The 16596-nt window shown below is 44.9% G+C and overlaps 1 protein-coding gene across 6 annotated transcripts in view; it reads right to left on the bottom strand.

Moving 5' to 3' along the window:
• The window catches only part of POU2F1 (POU class 2 homeobox 1), a 141688-nt gene that overhangs the window by 58519 nt on the left and 66573 nt on the right, over positions 1-16596 (bottom strand). The window lies entirely within an intron of this gene.

Below are 16596 nucleotides of genomic sequence, written 5' to 3'. Positions count from 1 at the left end.
GGTTAGGGGAAGGGCTACATTGGTAATTTGGAGTCAGATAATGCGGTTTCAAATCAGGTAGGCAGGTACCAAAAGAAGTGTTCGTTTAGGTCATTATATTTCACTCAAGAGGGAAAGTGAGCAAGACAACACATTTCAATGAGTTTGAACACAGCATAGCGAGTGCCGGATTCAGTCCCTGCATCCGATCTGCAGTTTTCATGCATGAAGATATTGCAGTTGTACCAAGAGCGGGCCTCCACCCAAGCATTATCCAGCCGAGGAGGAGACCAAACATTGAAGACTATGTTCAATGGAGGCTGAGGCAATGGGCAACAGGAAATCTAGCAAAGGTGGAATAGGCCACAAGAGTCATCGCACATGGTCACAAGGAGGAATGACTGCAGAGGATAAAACAGTGGAGGATTGAACAAATATCAACTGCTCTGCATCAAAGGTTCCTACTGTGTGTGCGCTGCTGGAAGGACTCGTGTGGGGAGAAAGCTGCGGAACGCTGTGGATTCCATCCTGCCAGTTGTCAGCTGTGTTATTATGGTGTGGGTGGAATGTCTGTCACACGAGGACACTTGGAACAGTCATAGCAATATATGAATGCTACATAATAACTAGTCACCCCATTGCAGATCAAGCGCGCCCCTTCTCGGCAGCAGAGTACGTGATCCATATCACAATGCAAGCCAATTCCTGCAAAGGACTCATTTTAACCAGTGTCCCTCAAACAATCCAACGGAGCGGAGCGCCAGAGCGATGATGTTACTGGGGAGACTCAGACTGGAGATCCACCGCTAGCTATCTGCAATCTTTGGCATACAATGAAGCTGACGTGGGGCAATGTCCCTGTGCCACACCTTCATGCTTTAATGGGTCCATGCACTTGGTAAATGAGGGAACAACCCACTACTAGGTAGATGTGCAGAATACACAGAACACTACACCAACAACAATGAGCTGGTCTCTGGATGTTATCATTCTATTACTCTCAACACAGACATAGATAGTACACCTAACAACTTACCCCATCAGTCAAGATGACCTTACAGACATATAACCCTATAAAACATGATCGGACCGCTGATCATGAGCATAATAATGTTTCATTGTATTTCTAATACATATCGTTAATAAATCTCAGCTAAAATGGCAGACAGATTGGCAAAAACCTCTGAAATATACATCTATGTAGTTGAAAAAATTTTTTTTTATATAAACACTTTGATGATGGTGAAAAATGCACAAATGTAGATATCTACACTGACAAGTCAGAGCTGCCCCTTCTATGCTTCTACATGCATGTCATGTATTCATAATTACAAGCAGCATAATTAAGACCAGAGGAACAACACTGACCATTCCTTGGATGGATACTCTGCAAAGACTCATTAAATCATACCAGCATATAGGAAATGATAATACGGGCCAGGGTCCGGCTGTATTAGTAAACCCTGTGCGGAGCTGCTGACCTCTATCATTTTATTTCACGAACATATGGTGGAGACTGAACAGGTGGAAGACACAGAGGTTGGACAATTTTAACCCGCTGGATGGGTTGACAGTTCTATACGATCAATATGATATTATCAATCCCTCTGGTGCTCTACGGCTTCACACCTTGGAGAGTACGAGGAAGGAAAAGAAAAAAAATAGCAAAAAACACTTCTCGTACAAAGAGTTCATACAGGAAACGTAGAAGCATCTGAGCTTTCTGGAATAAAAGAAACTCCTTAAACTTAAAGGAATAAAAAAGTTATTTAAACAACACTGCGTGGTGGTGAACAAGTTCTGTCCACTTGGCAGTGGAACTGCTGCCACCGAAAGCAGTCGGCAGTCTGCGTTCATTCATAACCACCAATTAAAACAGAGTGCAGATCAACGACCAGATGCAACATGTTGGAATCGAAACAAAAAACACATAAATCGGAAACCATTCATTTGCAAGCTTTTGCCTACTTTAACTATATAACTACTTTGACGATACATTTATATGGATATGGAGGGCTGCATAAGACACCTGAATGTCACAATGTGGGATATAAAAATACACATTTCTTAATCTGTGAAAAACCCAAAACAATTTCCAAAAAAAAAAAAAAATTAGCAAAAACCCATTGTGTCAGCCAATGCAACACCCTCCAATGAGATCGGGATGTTCACATGTGCGCTGGGCTGGGGAGGTCCAGGCATCCTGTGCTAGCCTGATACATATGCTATTAGTCTATGCATAGTCACCACACACCCCCCTATTTCCATATTAAACGGCTAGAAGAGCATAGACAGTACCCACCTAGTACATACTCACTGCAGTCCAGCATGATGTGACGTGGAGCGCGTTACTTACAATCCAAACAGGTGGAAGGAAGAATATGCCTAAACAGTCTATAGGAGACAACTAATTTCAGAAAAGGGAGGGGGAGGCAATAGATATTACATGGACTCTACCATAGCAAACTGAACACAGAAACTTGAGTTGCTCTGTAGAGTTTTTAGCCTCTCCTGCTCGCTCGATGTGACATTGTCAAGGCAACTGAAGCATGAAAAGTTCCCCTTTTTGTAATAAAATAGAAACAAAGATTGCAGCTGGCAGTTTCCATAATGAAGCTTAATCAGTATGCAGCTGATTAGGGCCTTATGCAAATCTTCCCTCGTTAGCGCAGCAGCCAGTACTTTGAAGTCCGTGAGCAATTCATTTGCAGAGTACACTGAAAGCGCTCCCTGCATAATTTAAATCATGGTATAAATATTTATCAGCTCATTTGCATATTAATTGGTTAACGCAAACATTCCAAGCAGCACAGCAGCCAGGAAGAAAAGTGCATGAAGAGGAGAAAAAAAAAAAAATTATCTCCTGAGTGCCAGCATAATAATTAAGGGGAACAAAATGAAAATTTCTTCCACTGGATTGGATTTTCTGACCTAACCGGAGAATCGTATCATGGCAGGATGAGGGGGGGGGGGGGGGGGGGGAATAGCAGAAAGGAGGAGGTGGCGGGGTGACTAGCGGGATAAAGTTATGGGGGAAACAGAATGAATGGTTTTAAGTAAAGACAGAAAACATTGGTACCGGTCGCGCACATCTCACATATATTCAGATATCCCCAATGCAATTAAATTGATTGAAGTGGGAATGGGACATTTGCAAATCGCTGGCCAATTACAAGTGCCAAGAGCAGTGGCCATGGTGAACAGAGGCCAGCGAGGAACGGGGGAAGCAGTCAGACACTGTCTCTGCATTCCATTCCCTGCTAATCCCCTCACAACCGTTAGCTGCACTGGGCTCAGTGCTGGTCTTATGGGCACGGTCTAGAGCCAAGAAACCAGGAGAAAAAAAAAATAATACACAAGATTAGAATAGGAATACTTTTGCTAAAGTAATGGCTGAGCGATCGGTTAAAGGGACAGCGTTTGTCATTTGTCTTATACAAAGTTCCCATAGAAATCAAGAGCCATCCAGCATGCCTCCCCAAAAAAAGTTTAAAGACATACAACAGAACCATTTGCAGTATAACTTGTCATTTGAAAGACCCCCATCGCCCCGCTGTGGAACATTAGGATACATTGTGGTTTCTTGGCACAGTCACTGAATATGCAACTATTATGTAGTAAAGGCTCCATAACTTGATAGAACTAAAAGTTATTTCAAATTGTATGGAATGTCGTCATTCAATATCACCACTGGTGTGCCCAGACACCATCAGCTTTCTTCAATAGTCATAGAAGCCTGGTGTGCATAGGACAAATTATTTCCCCCCCCACACACACACAAAGAACATAATTTTATTATATATGTTCAGTTCCCCAAGTGAATGTGTCCAAGGATGAGATATTCATCTTATCCCACGCAGCAAAAAATAAATCTCATGCAGTCATTGCTCCTACGAAACTGAATTAAAAGCTAACCAAGTGGTACAACACAGTGTCCCATATAGAAGGTTTGGAACCTTTTAAACATGCATCAAAAAGTAATTTTTCTTAGCTGTCCTCTTACAAATCACTATCTCCTTTTCAAAATTTCCCTGGAGGTCAAAAAGTATGGCTCAGTAACAGACACACAGCATGTCATGTTAAAGCAGAGGGGAGAGGATTTTAAAGCACAGAGCTCAGGTCAATCCAAAACCTCTCAGCTCATTACACCATGTGCCATGTGACTGTGGTTGCCTTGGTAGTCCATGACCCTGTGCAGAATTATAAATAATTAATAACAGCCTGAAGAACGAGCCGAAGCAAAATCGCGGATGTTATCATTCTTCTAGCCTGCTACAGTGATTCATGTTTAAAAATAAAAAAATAAATGTTTTTTTTTTCCCCCATAAGATTGCCTCATTCCTCTGTGATGTGGCTAGTTCCAGGTGAATTGGCAGGATACACTCTTGAGAATAAGGACTCCGGCTATGTCTGCCGCCAGTATTATGCAGGATATACATTGGCGATTTATAAAATACAAGTTTTGTCAAGAATCTTGACGGGCAAGTGAAGGGTTGTCCCGTATTAGAGATGCGGTGATCTAAAAAGAATTTAAATACAATAGTTTATAGCGACACTACACACTACTCTTCCCCTTTCAATGGCAACGCGGCTGTAAACTGGGAAGCCCAACCTGCATGGTAACTCTCAGAGGTAAAGACTGCCGTAGAGAACCAATACACTGTGCGATAAGGCTGTTTAATGTGGATGGTAAACAAGGTTCTTCACTGTGTGAATTTGCATGGTGAACACATCCACAGAGCCAGGGAGAGTCTGCTTTTACTGACCTCAAATTATTCTTATTGGCCACAAAATCCATCTGCTACCTCAGAGTTTTTCAGATGTCAAAAGTATGTATGACAAATGGCAGAAAATGGCAACTTGCCGAATATAAGGTGTACAGAGAGTAAGACTACTGCAGACCCGTCTTAACGAACATCACCAGGAACATCTCGTTTTTTTTTTTTTGCAGGGATAATTTTTTAATTAAAAACGCCATGAAGCTGAACTGTTTGCAGACCGAATTAGTGTGGAGTCTACAGTTAAATGGACCAGGCTCCTTGTGCACTAAATAGTTCAAAATAACATTAAACTTTTCGGTGACCCCCATGGCAGGATATTGCTAACATATATACAAGTAATAGACTAATTAGCTCAAGACTGAGAAGCTACCATTAAAACTTACAGAGGGCCGAGGGAATCTGGTGGAAGTAAGGGTGTAATTAGGTAATCAGAGGCTAGCTTGTGGTCTAGTTGCAGCCTCGCCACCCACAGAGCGCAGTCACAGAATTAGACGCTAGGAGCCTGGCCTTCCACTCTATTCCCTGTTGAGCTTGGCAGGTTATGCAGATCGCTCACACAATGCTTTGCATGAATTATATTAAAAGTGAGCAACAGTTATCCCATAGTACATTAGTACAATGCATCATTTACGCCCATAGCAGGAGACTGCAGGGGATACAAAGTTCCTGTAATGTATGAAACAATGCTCTAATCAAACAAGAGGATCTGATACACCATCTCCTCCCCACTGCGTACAGCGGCACCTGTCCCTTGGGTTCTGCCGCCCTGGTGCTTATTTGGGTATTAGGACTGCTGATGCAGCAATGTTTATAAGCCTTGTACATGCCATGCAAAGTTCTGCACTGTAAGTCACTTTTCTCTTGTTTTGTCTATATTGTTTTAGTACCTTGTAAAGAGCTGCAGACACCTTGTGCCGTCATATAAAGGATCCCTGGTTAAAACAGGACGACTTTTGATACCACACAGGGCTGCTCTGACCACAGTATTCTTCTACAGCACCAATGTATTACACAGCGCTGTACATTGTCATGACACAAATATGTACATTGATATTAAAACAGAAGCTGGCCCATTGAGTTTACACTCTAAGGCGTGGTGATCACTTGATACATAGTTGCCAGTGGTGAATACAATAATACTCAATTGCCGAAAGCACAGCAGGTTTGTGTGAAATAGCGCCGGACGCATGTTCGGCGGTTCGAATCCCGACGCCAGAAGACCGCAACAGAAGATCCCGACAGGTAAGTTCTTCTACTATTACTAACCCTCTCTCCCCCCCCCCCCAACCCTCCCTTAGGGGTGCCTAAACCTAATCCTCCCTTCCCCGCAGCCTAAACCTAGCGTTCCCGCTAGGCTGCTTTAGTGGGGCGCGGTGCCCTGCCCTCCTTCTGGAGGGCAAAAAGCGCCCTGCCCTCACAGCCTGCGGGTGCCGTCTTCACCAGCGGGACGTAGTGTCCCGTGGGTGGAGAAATGTGCGGTGACCCGGGCCCCGCCGGAGAATAGGCACTGGGTGCATGTGCCAGGCATCTATTCTCCATGTCTGACCACCCACAGCTTGTGCGAGCAGGCCGGAGACCGTCGCAAATATCACGACCATCTGGCTTGCGACGAGACCCTTGGGTAGGGTCTAGCTGCTGCAAGCCCAAGTTAACTCCCTGCTCTAATAGAGCAGGAACTCCACTACTGACATCACTAGTGTCACACACACACATCACTAGTGATGTCAGTAAGCCCTCCTACAAACGCCAGGCTTGCGAATGCGCATGCTGGACGCGGCGCGGGCTAGAACATCGAGGACTTGCGAGCGGCTCTGAATCGGGCCCTGATTCCATCTAATTTTCACATATTATTCAACGATCAGGCAAGAGTTCTTGATTTTCTCTGCCCTTGGAAACGACACACCACTCCTCCGCTCTCTGCATTGGGCGCAACTGTACTCAAGTGTATTTAAACTCTGCATTACTAAATAAATATAATGACAAAAAGCGCAAAAGGAAGCTAAAAAGAAAAATCTTTATAAAATATAAACTTGCTAGAGGGTACTTTCAAGCCGTTAAACTCCAGTTATCGGAAGGCGATTACCATTTATAATTTCTCTGCATTTTAAATTTATTTAACAATTACATTGTAACTTTAACATTGCGACTGCAGGGCATGTTCTCACATATGTGCTGGGAAAATGGGTAAAATGTATGAAAGCTAAACATATGCTTTAGCCATGCAATGCATAATGTCTTGTACAAGAAGCGCGCGTTGAAAACACATACGAAATAGGGCGTGCTACGTTCTCAATTTTTAAATGTTAATGCAATGGTGGGAAGGGCAGCCAGCAAATTTATTAACATAAATGGCCCTCATCTACTGGATGACATCTCTGCTTTGTACAATAGGGAAAAGCCACTGGCAGGAAAATGCAGTCTTTGGCAGCACTGTGGGACCGGTAGGGATTTAACTCCACGATGTGTCCCAAATATTGTGAAGAAGAGACATACTGCAATAAAGTTTTGCTATGAGCAAGAATTAGTATATTATACAGAGCTGTACAGAAAATATCATTCACATCAGTCCCTGTGATCATTGGATTTTACAGTTTACATTCCCTCTACACACAGGGCCTGATTCAGACCCGCTAGCAAGCGGGTCGATGGTCCCCCACTGCGCATGCGCACACCGCAGCCAGCTCCGGCATACGCGAGACCCAGCTAGCGACGGCGCTCCGTCGCTACGAATCTCGCACCAAAACGGGGCGGCTGTCGACTGTGATTGACAGCTCGCCCCATTTTGGAGGCGGGCAGGGGGGGTGGCTGGCCAAACGGAGGTGTTCCCGAAGGAACGTCTGCCGTTTGGGGTCGGCCTCAGTAGTGAGCTTCTGGCTCTTTTAGAGCTGGAAGCTCACTGGGGCTTGCGATGGACGAGACCATCACCTGGCCGCTTGCAAAAGCTGTGGGTGGTCACCAACAGCTTAGCGAGCAGCCAGGAGGCCGACACAAAAAAATAAATGCCGCCCTGATTCAGAGCGAGCGCTCTGAAAGAGCGTCCGGCTCTGAATCAGGGCCACAGTCCATTTTTGTCTATATTTATGCACTGTGGAAGGAAACCCATGCAAAATTGGTAAGAACACAAACTCCACACAGCAAGGGACTTGAGGCCTGATTCATCACGGATTGCAACAGCGTACGCATATTGGCCAAAAGTGCGTACTGTGCATGTGTATGCACTGCAGTGCGCGTGCGTGACTTAGCATTGCGATCGCACTGCGTTCGCCTACACCAAGGATGGGGAACCTCAGGCTCGGGGGCCGTATAAGGCCCCTGGAATCATTTGGTCTGGCCCTTGGAGGTTTTTTCTGCTTGCCTCATCTGGCTAGCACGGTGCCTAGAATGGCACCCCGCAGCCATAATCTATGCAGCAGTGCCACCTAGAGAATCTTTAGGATGCTTCAGATGGTCAAACCGCTGCCCTTACAGCTCCCCGGAGCATCCTCAGGATGCTTCAGGCATTGCTGTAATCACTGGCAATTGTGGGCCCGCCCCGTGTGACATCACAGGGAGGGGGCATGGCCTGCACCAGGCCTGCGAATAATGTTATATATATTAAAATGGCCCTTGGCAGAAAAAAGGTTCCCCATCCCTGGCCTACACAGATACAAAGCCATTGCAGATAAAGGGACAGGACGTCAGCATTTGATGGTGGTGACGGGGGAGTGGTAGGAGAAACGCAAGCGTGCCTGTCCGTATGAACGTCGTTGCATGGGCGTGCATAAATTAGCCACTGCGATGGCATACGCAGCTTGAGTACTTATTGCGAGCAACAAGGTTAGCAATTTCAGAACTGTTGTAATTGTGCGTGAGGGGACGATGTTCCCTATGTATACGCAGAACTGCGAGGTATTACGGCTGTGAGATAGCGGTAGTGGGCGTCTCTATGCTGGCTGTGCAATTGCATTCATTAGCATATTTTCACAGCAGACCTGCGTGCGTAATTGTAATAGCCCTTGGTCGGAATAGACCCCAGGGACATAAGGAAGCAATCATCTCCGCCAAGGCGGATAATTTGGTTCCCACAAACTTCAAAACAAAGAAATAATATGGGTTCTAATTTACAGTTAGTATTACACCTAGCTAGGTCATGCCCTTTTACATACCATACCTACATACTCTCCTGAAGCTTCAGGAAGGACTCCGGCCTAATAGGAGAGTAGGCCAGAGCCCCAGCACACTTCCCCAGCAAAGTGGGCAGTGCGGGGGGGCTCGATGAAGCGATTTTCAGTGTATTGCGTCATCCTGGCACAATGCCCAGCCATGTAATACAGTGTGAAACCCTCACCCCACTTGGGCACGCAGAAAAGTCCCCATACTTTAGATATGCAAAATAGGGGAAAAAAAATATAACCAGCAATGGTCAGTTCACTCACACCAAAGTCTCCCATGTCTGCCCAGAAATGTTAACTTTTGGGTGAAGCTCTGCCCTTTTTGGAGGGCATAAATCTGGACAGTTAGGAGGGATGCTGCTGTGCTGTAGGGGGTTTATATGTGCAATCAGATTAACTGATGTGGTCGTATGGGATGCGAACGCAGCCAGCTGTGCATCAGCAGACGAGGTGCGACCACACCGCACCACTGTGTTTTTGAAGAGGAAATTTTTTGTACACATTTGCAGAACGTATCTCCTCTGACTCCCTGGGCTCTCCTGCGCACCCGGCAATTTCTGACCGGTTTTGCCAGAAAAATCGGGAGCCAAGTGATACTAGTGATATGCTTGTTATCACTTACATAGTGTTCCATCCAATCAGCTCCCAAAACCCCTTTCAGAAAAAACGGGAATTTGCCAAGGCACGCAGGGTTGACCCGGGTCCTGCTTATGTCTGAAGCATCAGACCCAAGTTGACAGTCCTGGGTCCGCAACTCTGCAATTGAACAGGATTATTCCCGGGACTTGCAACCCAGGTCTGTGGCCTGGCTTATGGCTGAATGGCGCGACTCGGATTTTTAGACTTTGGGCGCGCCAAGAAAGAGCAGATTGGCTGTTCGGGGCTGCATGGGGCAGTTACAGATGATCTCATCAGCGGCGGACGACAGAGTTTGAAAAATATCGCATTGGAAGGGTGAGGAGGTGCAGGAGCTATTGTGAAAAATTGCTGCCTTCTCCTCCTGAAATGACACTGTGCAATGTAGTACCATGTGAGCAGCTGTATCTCACACTCCTTTGCTGTGTAAAACAGCAAGCAAACGCTGAACACAAGGAAGTCCGGGCTACACATGTGTACCACCACAGCCATGATTATAGCAATGCAGTCTCCACCTTTCCCCAAAGCACACAAGTCACCATGCAGTTTGCATGATCTCATTTTTGAGAGCCAAAAAAGTGTCACTTTTAAATTACTTCACCCTGAATGCCAGGGCAGACACGACTTGTGTGAAAGGGGTCGACCCGGGAAATACCTGGGTCTACGGTGTAGTGTGAAAGGGATCTCCGAGCTGGGACCTGGGTTACACCAGTGTTGAAAAACCCAGGTTGGAGAAGTGTATTTGACGGAGCGTATGTCTGAAAGGGGTAGAACTGTCATTTTATAGGCTGTGTTTGAAAAAGGACAGTTAGGAGCTGATTGGTGGGAGCACCATTTAAGATCAGTAACGAGTGATAACAAACATATGACTAGTTATTAAAAGGGGCCCTCAGCTTTTAGTGGAAAATAAAACTGCACCCCCTCCCAACTATTGTCCTCTGCTAAATGACCACATCACAACCAGAAGAGGAGGAGGACTGAAATTACTTTTCTGTACTCAACATCAAGTAAACCACAAATGACTGCTTCTAAACAAAAATGAACGCTACTTAATACTGTGCCATACGACGATTTGTAGCGTGCAATAAAACAAGCCACAATCGGTTTTCCTCTGCCAATAATGAAAGTTGCTCCATTGCATGAGTTACAGCACATACACAAACCCCAAGCTGTTCCGCTACCCACACACACTTAAGATTCAAAACAATTTAAATCAGATGGATCATTTACATCCCCACCTTCAGAAATAAATATGGCAGACCACCTTTCCCCTTTTACGACTGCTAGTGTGTATATAGGAGGAGCACCGGTTTTGAAAATGATCAATTTTAATAGGCCAAGTCAGACAAGATTTACCAGGAATAAAAATCTAGCACCTGTCAATCGGCCAGCCCACATTCTGCGGCTCTGCTCCACCTGGTTACACCAGCAGCCTTATTTAGCAAGGTACATGTATAATGCAGTCTTTATAGAATATAAAAAGAACCTGTTTAAAAACAGGCAATTAAGAAGTAAAATAAATGTTAAACTTTGGAAGACATTCTCCCATTCAATCCACTGAATACGGTACTTACAGAACAGATTTTAATTTTACCTATATAAAAAAAAAAATTACAGCAATATAACAGCTCCCAGTGATCTTATTCATGTATTATAAGCCACTCGCTGGAAACAAATCAATAACATTTTGTTAACGTTTCATTACTGACAGTGAAAGCGCTTTATCTGGTTATATGAGAACATTTTCATTGAGTTTCACACGAGCACACTTCAAAATCAGGCGTTTTGTGCACCAAGGTGAAAGATAAAACCCAATTCATTTGTTAGGGGCCGTTTATAAAACCTATTTAATCAAACCCCAAGCTGCTCTGCTACCCTTGGCCCCGGCTTTGTCTATTTTGGAAGAGGCAAAAAGGTTAAGCAGATGTTCCTCACAGATGCCTGGCTATCTTCTCTGCTCTATATTCAAGCTGCTGCCAGCTCTCTGCAGGCACAAATAAACGTAATGATGGCAGAGATGAGGCTGGCACCGCGCAGAGCTCTGCAAATTGGAGAATACGGAGCGTGGAAAGCTGCGACTTCACACCTCTCCCCAACGCGCAGTCATATTAACTGACGACCAAAATGTAGCTGTAACTTATTTATTCAGCGAAGGCAGTTAGTGTGTGTTGCAGTACTCTCTGTTCTTCATTCATGGCCTGGGGTACAGGGGGATTGTACATGTGTTTTAGAGACGGCAGCTCTGGCAACACTATCACAAATAGAATCGCACAGCAGAATAGGACATTTAGCTGAGGGGGTAAGTTCCAGCGATACGACCTCTAGACTCCATTGGCGTTTCACCACCTTGCACCATAATTGTAAATGCCGTAATCTATGGAATTTATAGTCTATAAATAAAGCTGGGATGAGCACGGTGACAATTTGATCTGCTCTGGGCTATAGTAAGGAGGACACAGGGCCAGAATAATAATAATATTATTATTATTATTATTATTATTATTATTATTAATAAGGGGGTTTTCCACACAGAACAGGAGAACGTAAAATTCCATGGAACAAGGTGAATATTCTGAAGCACAGTTTTAAAAAGTTCGCTCACTCCAAGTTGTTCGGTACATAGCCTGTTATCTCACTAATATGGATATAGGAGATACTTATCCAATATCCAATTGCAGGTGCAATTTTGAAAAACCCAGGGGCGCTGGGTATCTATAGCAATTACTGCAGATATTTTCTTGCAGCACCAGAGCAGGTCTAAAAAAATAAAAATTCCCTATTTTAAGCTAAAAATGTTGGGCACCCCTTCAAAACACCTTGGACTCCCCTAATGAGTAATTAGACTATTAGAAGTTTTAAATTAGCCTAAGTGGTCAAATAATTCCATGGCATTAGTTGTTAAAGCCAATAATGGCCTCAAATCACCCCAAAATTAATATTGTGTATTTTATTTTTTCCCCAAATGTAATTAAAGTGTGTATTTAAACAAATAAGAATTGCTTTATAATTTATTTTTAAATTGCCAAAATTTTTTGTTATATTTATTTGTAATTAACCCAAGCTTGCCTTATTTTGTAATTTTTTATTTATAATTATATATATATATATATATATATATATATACATATACATATATATATACATATACACAAATCTGCCATTTCATGTAAAAAAAAAAAAAATACATACATATATATTTTTTTTTTATCTTTTCTTGGGGGGTGGGGGCAGTAATAACCATTATTACTGTTACCCAATTTTTTTTAGGGTACCATTTTATTGTGAGCGCACATACCAACGTTAATAGAAAGTTGGCTATGATGTGTGTGTGTGTGTGTGTGTGTGTGTGTGTGTGTTTGTTATGACTGTAGTGCTGTGCCAGATACACACTCTGTAGTATGCAGCTGGTATCCCGCAAATGGAATGAGGTACCAATAGTGTGACGACAGAAATACACTCCCATTAATGACTATCTATTTAATAAACCACTCTTATGGAGAACCACCACATGCCTTTATTCCGCTATCCCAATTTTTACATGGGTAATGTTAAATAAAAGTACTTCACTAAATGAAAAGCGAGTGCTATGAATTAGGATGAAGGAAGGAAGGATAGGAAGATCAACACTATTGGGCTGAGATAGAACTGAAGTGTACAGTAACATTCTGGCCTTACAAGTGTATTTTGATCTGCAGGCAAATACAGGCGTTAACATATTTATAATATATTTGAGTTGATTTGCAACTCAAACTTACATTTTAAAAACAGCCAGTGCTGGATACTGCTAATATAGGGGGAGAAACAATGTGGAGTCACTCTCACCCCCCAACAAAAGCCACAACCAACACCAGACAATGCCATACTGGTCACATTATAACTTGGAGACCTGCAGCGTGGGGTACACACACCTGCCGTAATGTGCTCCATCCGCAGCCTGGTCAGCATGAGGTCGACATACACAGTCACTGTTTGCGGGCGATTGGCTGGAGTGTGGGAACCCTGCTGTGATTGGCTGTTTGCATAGTGACCTCTTGAGGTCAATCAAGTTCTTTAGAAATCAAAATACTCATCGCTTTACCAGGGATTTTTATTGATTCTTTATGGATTCAGTTGACTAAAAGGAAAATTATTTCATTGTATTTTTTTTCTTTTAAAAACACAGTTAATATACAAGCGGATGATACTCACCATCGGCACATATCTTAATACACCCATGGGGCAGACACAATTAGATGTTATCTGCCGCTGGCCCAGAAGCGCGATTACGATGGCCTGATTTCTGTTTGTGTCTCCAGAAATCAGTAGAGAAACATCCCACGTAGACACCGTAACGGAAAGGTGATTGAATCGACACCCAAGGCTTAAGGGGAGAGGTATCAAACCTTCGAAAGAGATAGTGGAAGAGTTACCCACTGCGACCAATCAGCAGCTGGCTATCATTTATAAAATGACAGAAGCTGAACAATGCAATGGAAAACTTCTCTATTTTATCTCTGGAAGTCTTGATATATCTCCCCCTTAGTGAGTCGCTGATATGGCTCCAAAAAAGGTGGATCTGGTGATGTGGTCTACTCTGAATCAGCTGCATATTCAGGGGAGTGCTACTCTTGCGTGTATATATAGCTGGCACGATCTATAGGAGCAGGGAGCCGCCAGTACATCGCTATGTGCAATAAAACCAAGTGGAATTTTTCTGGCCTGCAGTTGGACTGACGTCCTGTGGCGATACCGCTAACCGCACGGGGATCACCACGCATATTCACTAGGACAGCAGTGGGAGTCCTGCATGAATATGCGATAATTCTGAAAAATATGCGATCAAAGCTTTAATTCTTAGGTGTCGCCCGGTGCTTCTGTCCACTACCCACTCTAAACCCCCACCGTTGGTATATCCCAGACTCGACAGCACCCCAGCAAGAGACCCAGGTCCCTATACTGCCCAAGACACATTTACATCCTCGGATTCAAAATCTACCCAATCCCTGCACTTGACTGAGGGATAAAACGGGTCTGCACAAGGGACTCTGGGTTCTTTTTTTTATCATTGTGGTGCAATTGTAGAGTTGGTCCATGTCCTAGCAGGGACCTAGGCAGCCCGCCATTAGCAAACTCACAACAGTAGGTGCCTAGGAAAAAGTACACAGCCAAAGCACATGCTCCATTGTGAGCAGCCAATAGGCCAGTCGACCCAGTGTACCCCACGGACGGAGGCTTACTAGTAAGCCAGGCCCTACCACACTGGTAGAGAGCACATGCCAAGTGGCCGGAATCAGCAAGTCACAGGCCCCAGCGGCTGGGATATGGAAAAGACTCCACACGAGAAGAGAGGAATCGCTCAGTGGTAACTTGCCCATCGGGGTCTCACAGCAGTGAACTGGTCCGTGCTTATGCTCCTTCGGAGTCTCTATGGTGAATATTGAATGCCTAGGGGGTGGATGGTCTTTTGTGTGGTCTTAAGGCGCACATCCACTACCCGATATTAATGAGCGATTGCACGATTACGACATCGTAACGTGCAATCGCTCATTAATCGCGCACTCTGTCGGAAACTACAAGCGATGCGCGCTCCCGCTGGTCGTTTCCAACATCAATCATCGGGTGAGATCAACCTGTCGATAACGACAGATTGGGCATTTTCACAGATGATGGAGGGTGCCTACACTGAAGAACAAATCATTCAGTGTAGGCACTGCAGGGGAATAGCAAAGACGGTACGTCGCCTAGTGGATGTGCGACTTTACAGCAGTCTTAAATTGTCAGTGTTATTATTGCTACCTGTATATACTGTACAAAGGGCATGCAATCGGGAAGCCCGCAGACATTATACTGACAGCCGGCGTCCCGGCTGTCATATCCCGGCGAGGGAGAAATGTAGATGTAGACGCCGCTCATTTCACCGACGCCGGGAAACTGGCGTCTGGCATCCCGATTGAATGGATGCCGGGCGCCGCGAGCAAACAGCCGCGGGGGGGGAGGGTTAGGTTTAGTGCAGCCGGGGGGGACTTAGGGCTAGGCACCCCCCCGGGAGGGTTAGCCTAGGGGGAGGGAGGGTTAGGTACCCCCTGGGGGGACTCCTGGTTAGGCACCCCCCCGGGGGACTTAAGTTTAGGCAGCAGGGAAGGGGAGGGGTTAGGCACTTACAGGGGGGAGGTTAGGGTTATGCACCCCTAAGGAGGGTTAGGGGGGGTTAGGTTAGGTTAGTCATTACTTACCTTACGATGATCGGGATTTCCAGCACTGTCGGGCTGCCGCTGCTGGGATCTGTTCCAGTGTCGGGCTGCCGCTGCCGGGAATCGAACTGCCGGCCATGCGACCGCTTCCGTACAAAGTGTAATTGCAGTTTTATGTTTAGCGTGTTTGCAATAAATGGTGCCTTTTGTACCACTGCTATTGTGTCCTTGCTGTGTGACCCCTGAACCCATAAAGGAAATGGGGTGCCGCGTGGAGCTATAAAAGGCTTCCCCTTTTTCAAGGCGGGAGCTCACAATGCGCAAGAATAACTCGCATATAAACCCGGTATCCTCACACTTCCAAAAGTAAAACAGGCCCCGATGACGACTCGTGTACGCTCTCTGGTGGGTGTTACAAAAGTTTAACCAACAAAATAACTTTCACTACTGTATGCACCCACCATCTGGTGGCACACACTGCTGCTTGTAATCCAGACTGCAAACTTTCCCAACACACCTCACATTTGGATGTAACAGATCTCAGACCAATTCTATATAAATGTGCACTTATTTTGTAGTGGGTGTATAAAGAAAGCCGCCCCTGACATCCTTTACCTAAGTCACAGGACGTTTTCCTAAAATGCTGTGTGGAGGCAGGTGACGATTCTATGTCATCTGCGCTCGTAATGACAAACGCAGTAGAAACGGTGCTCACTGTAATCCTGATTAAAGAGAAGGGGGTGGTTGGTGAAAAACTCCATGAAATGTCCAGATATTGAGGCCCTTGGTTACACCTGTTGTCTCCTTGCCCGAGGCATTCAGGCTGCGCGAGGCAGGGTCACTCACAGCTCTGATCTCATAACACGGATGGATGAGTCC

Source organism: Taudactylus pleione, unplaced genomic scaffold (genome assembly GCF_031769625.1).
Source record: "Taudactylus pleione unplaced genomic scaffold, aTauple2 ptg000361l, whole genome shotgun sequence".
NCBI lineage: Eukaryota > Metazoa > Chordata > Amphibia > Anura > Myobatrachidae > Taudactylus > Taudactylus pleione.
The sequence above is the reverse complement of the archived record's forward strand: the minus strand, read 5'-3'. Positions and strand labels throughout refer to the sequence as shown.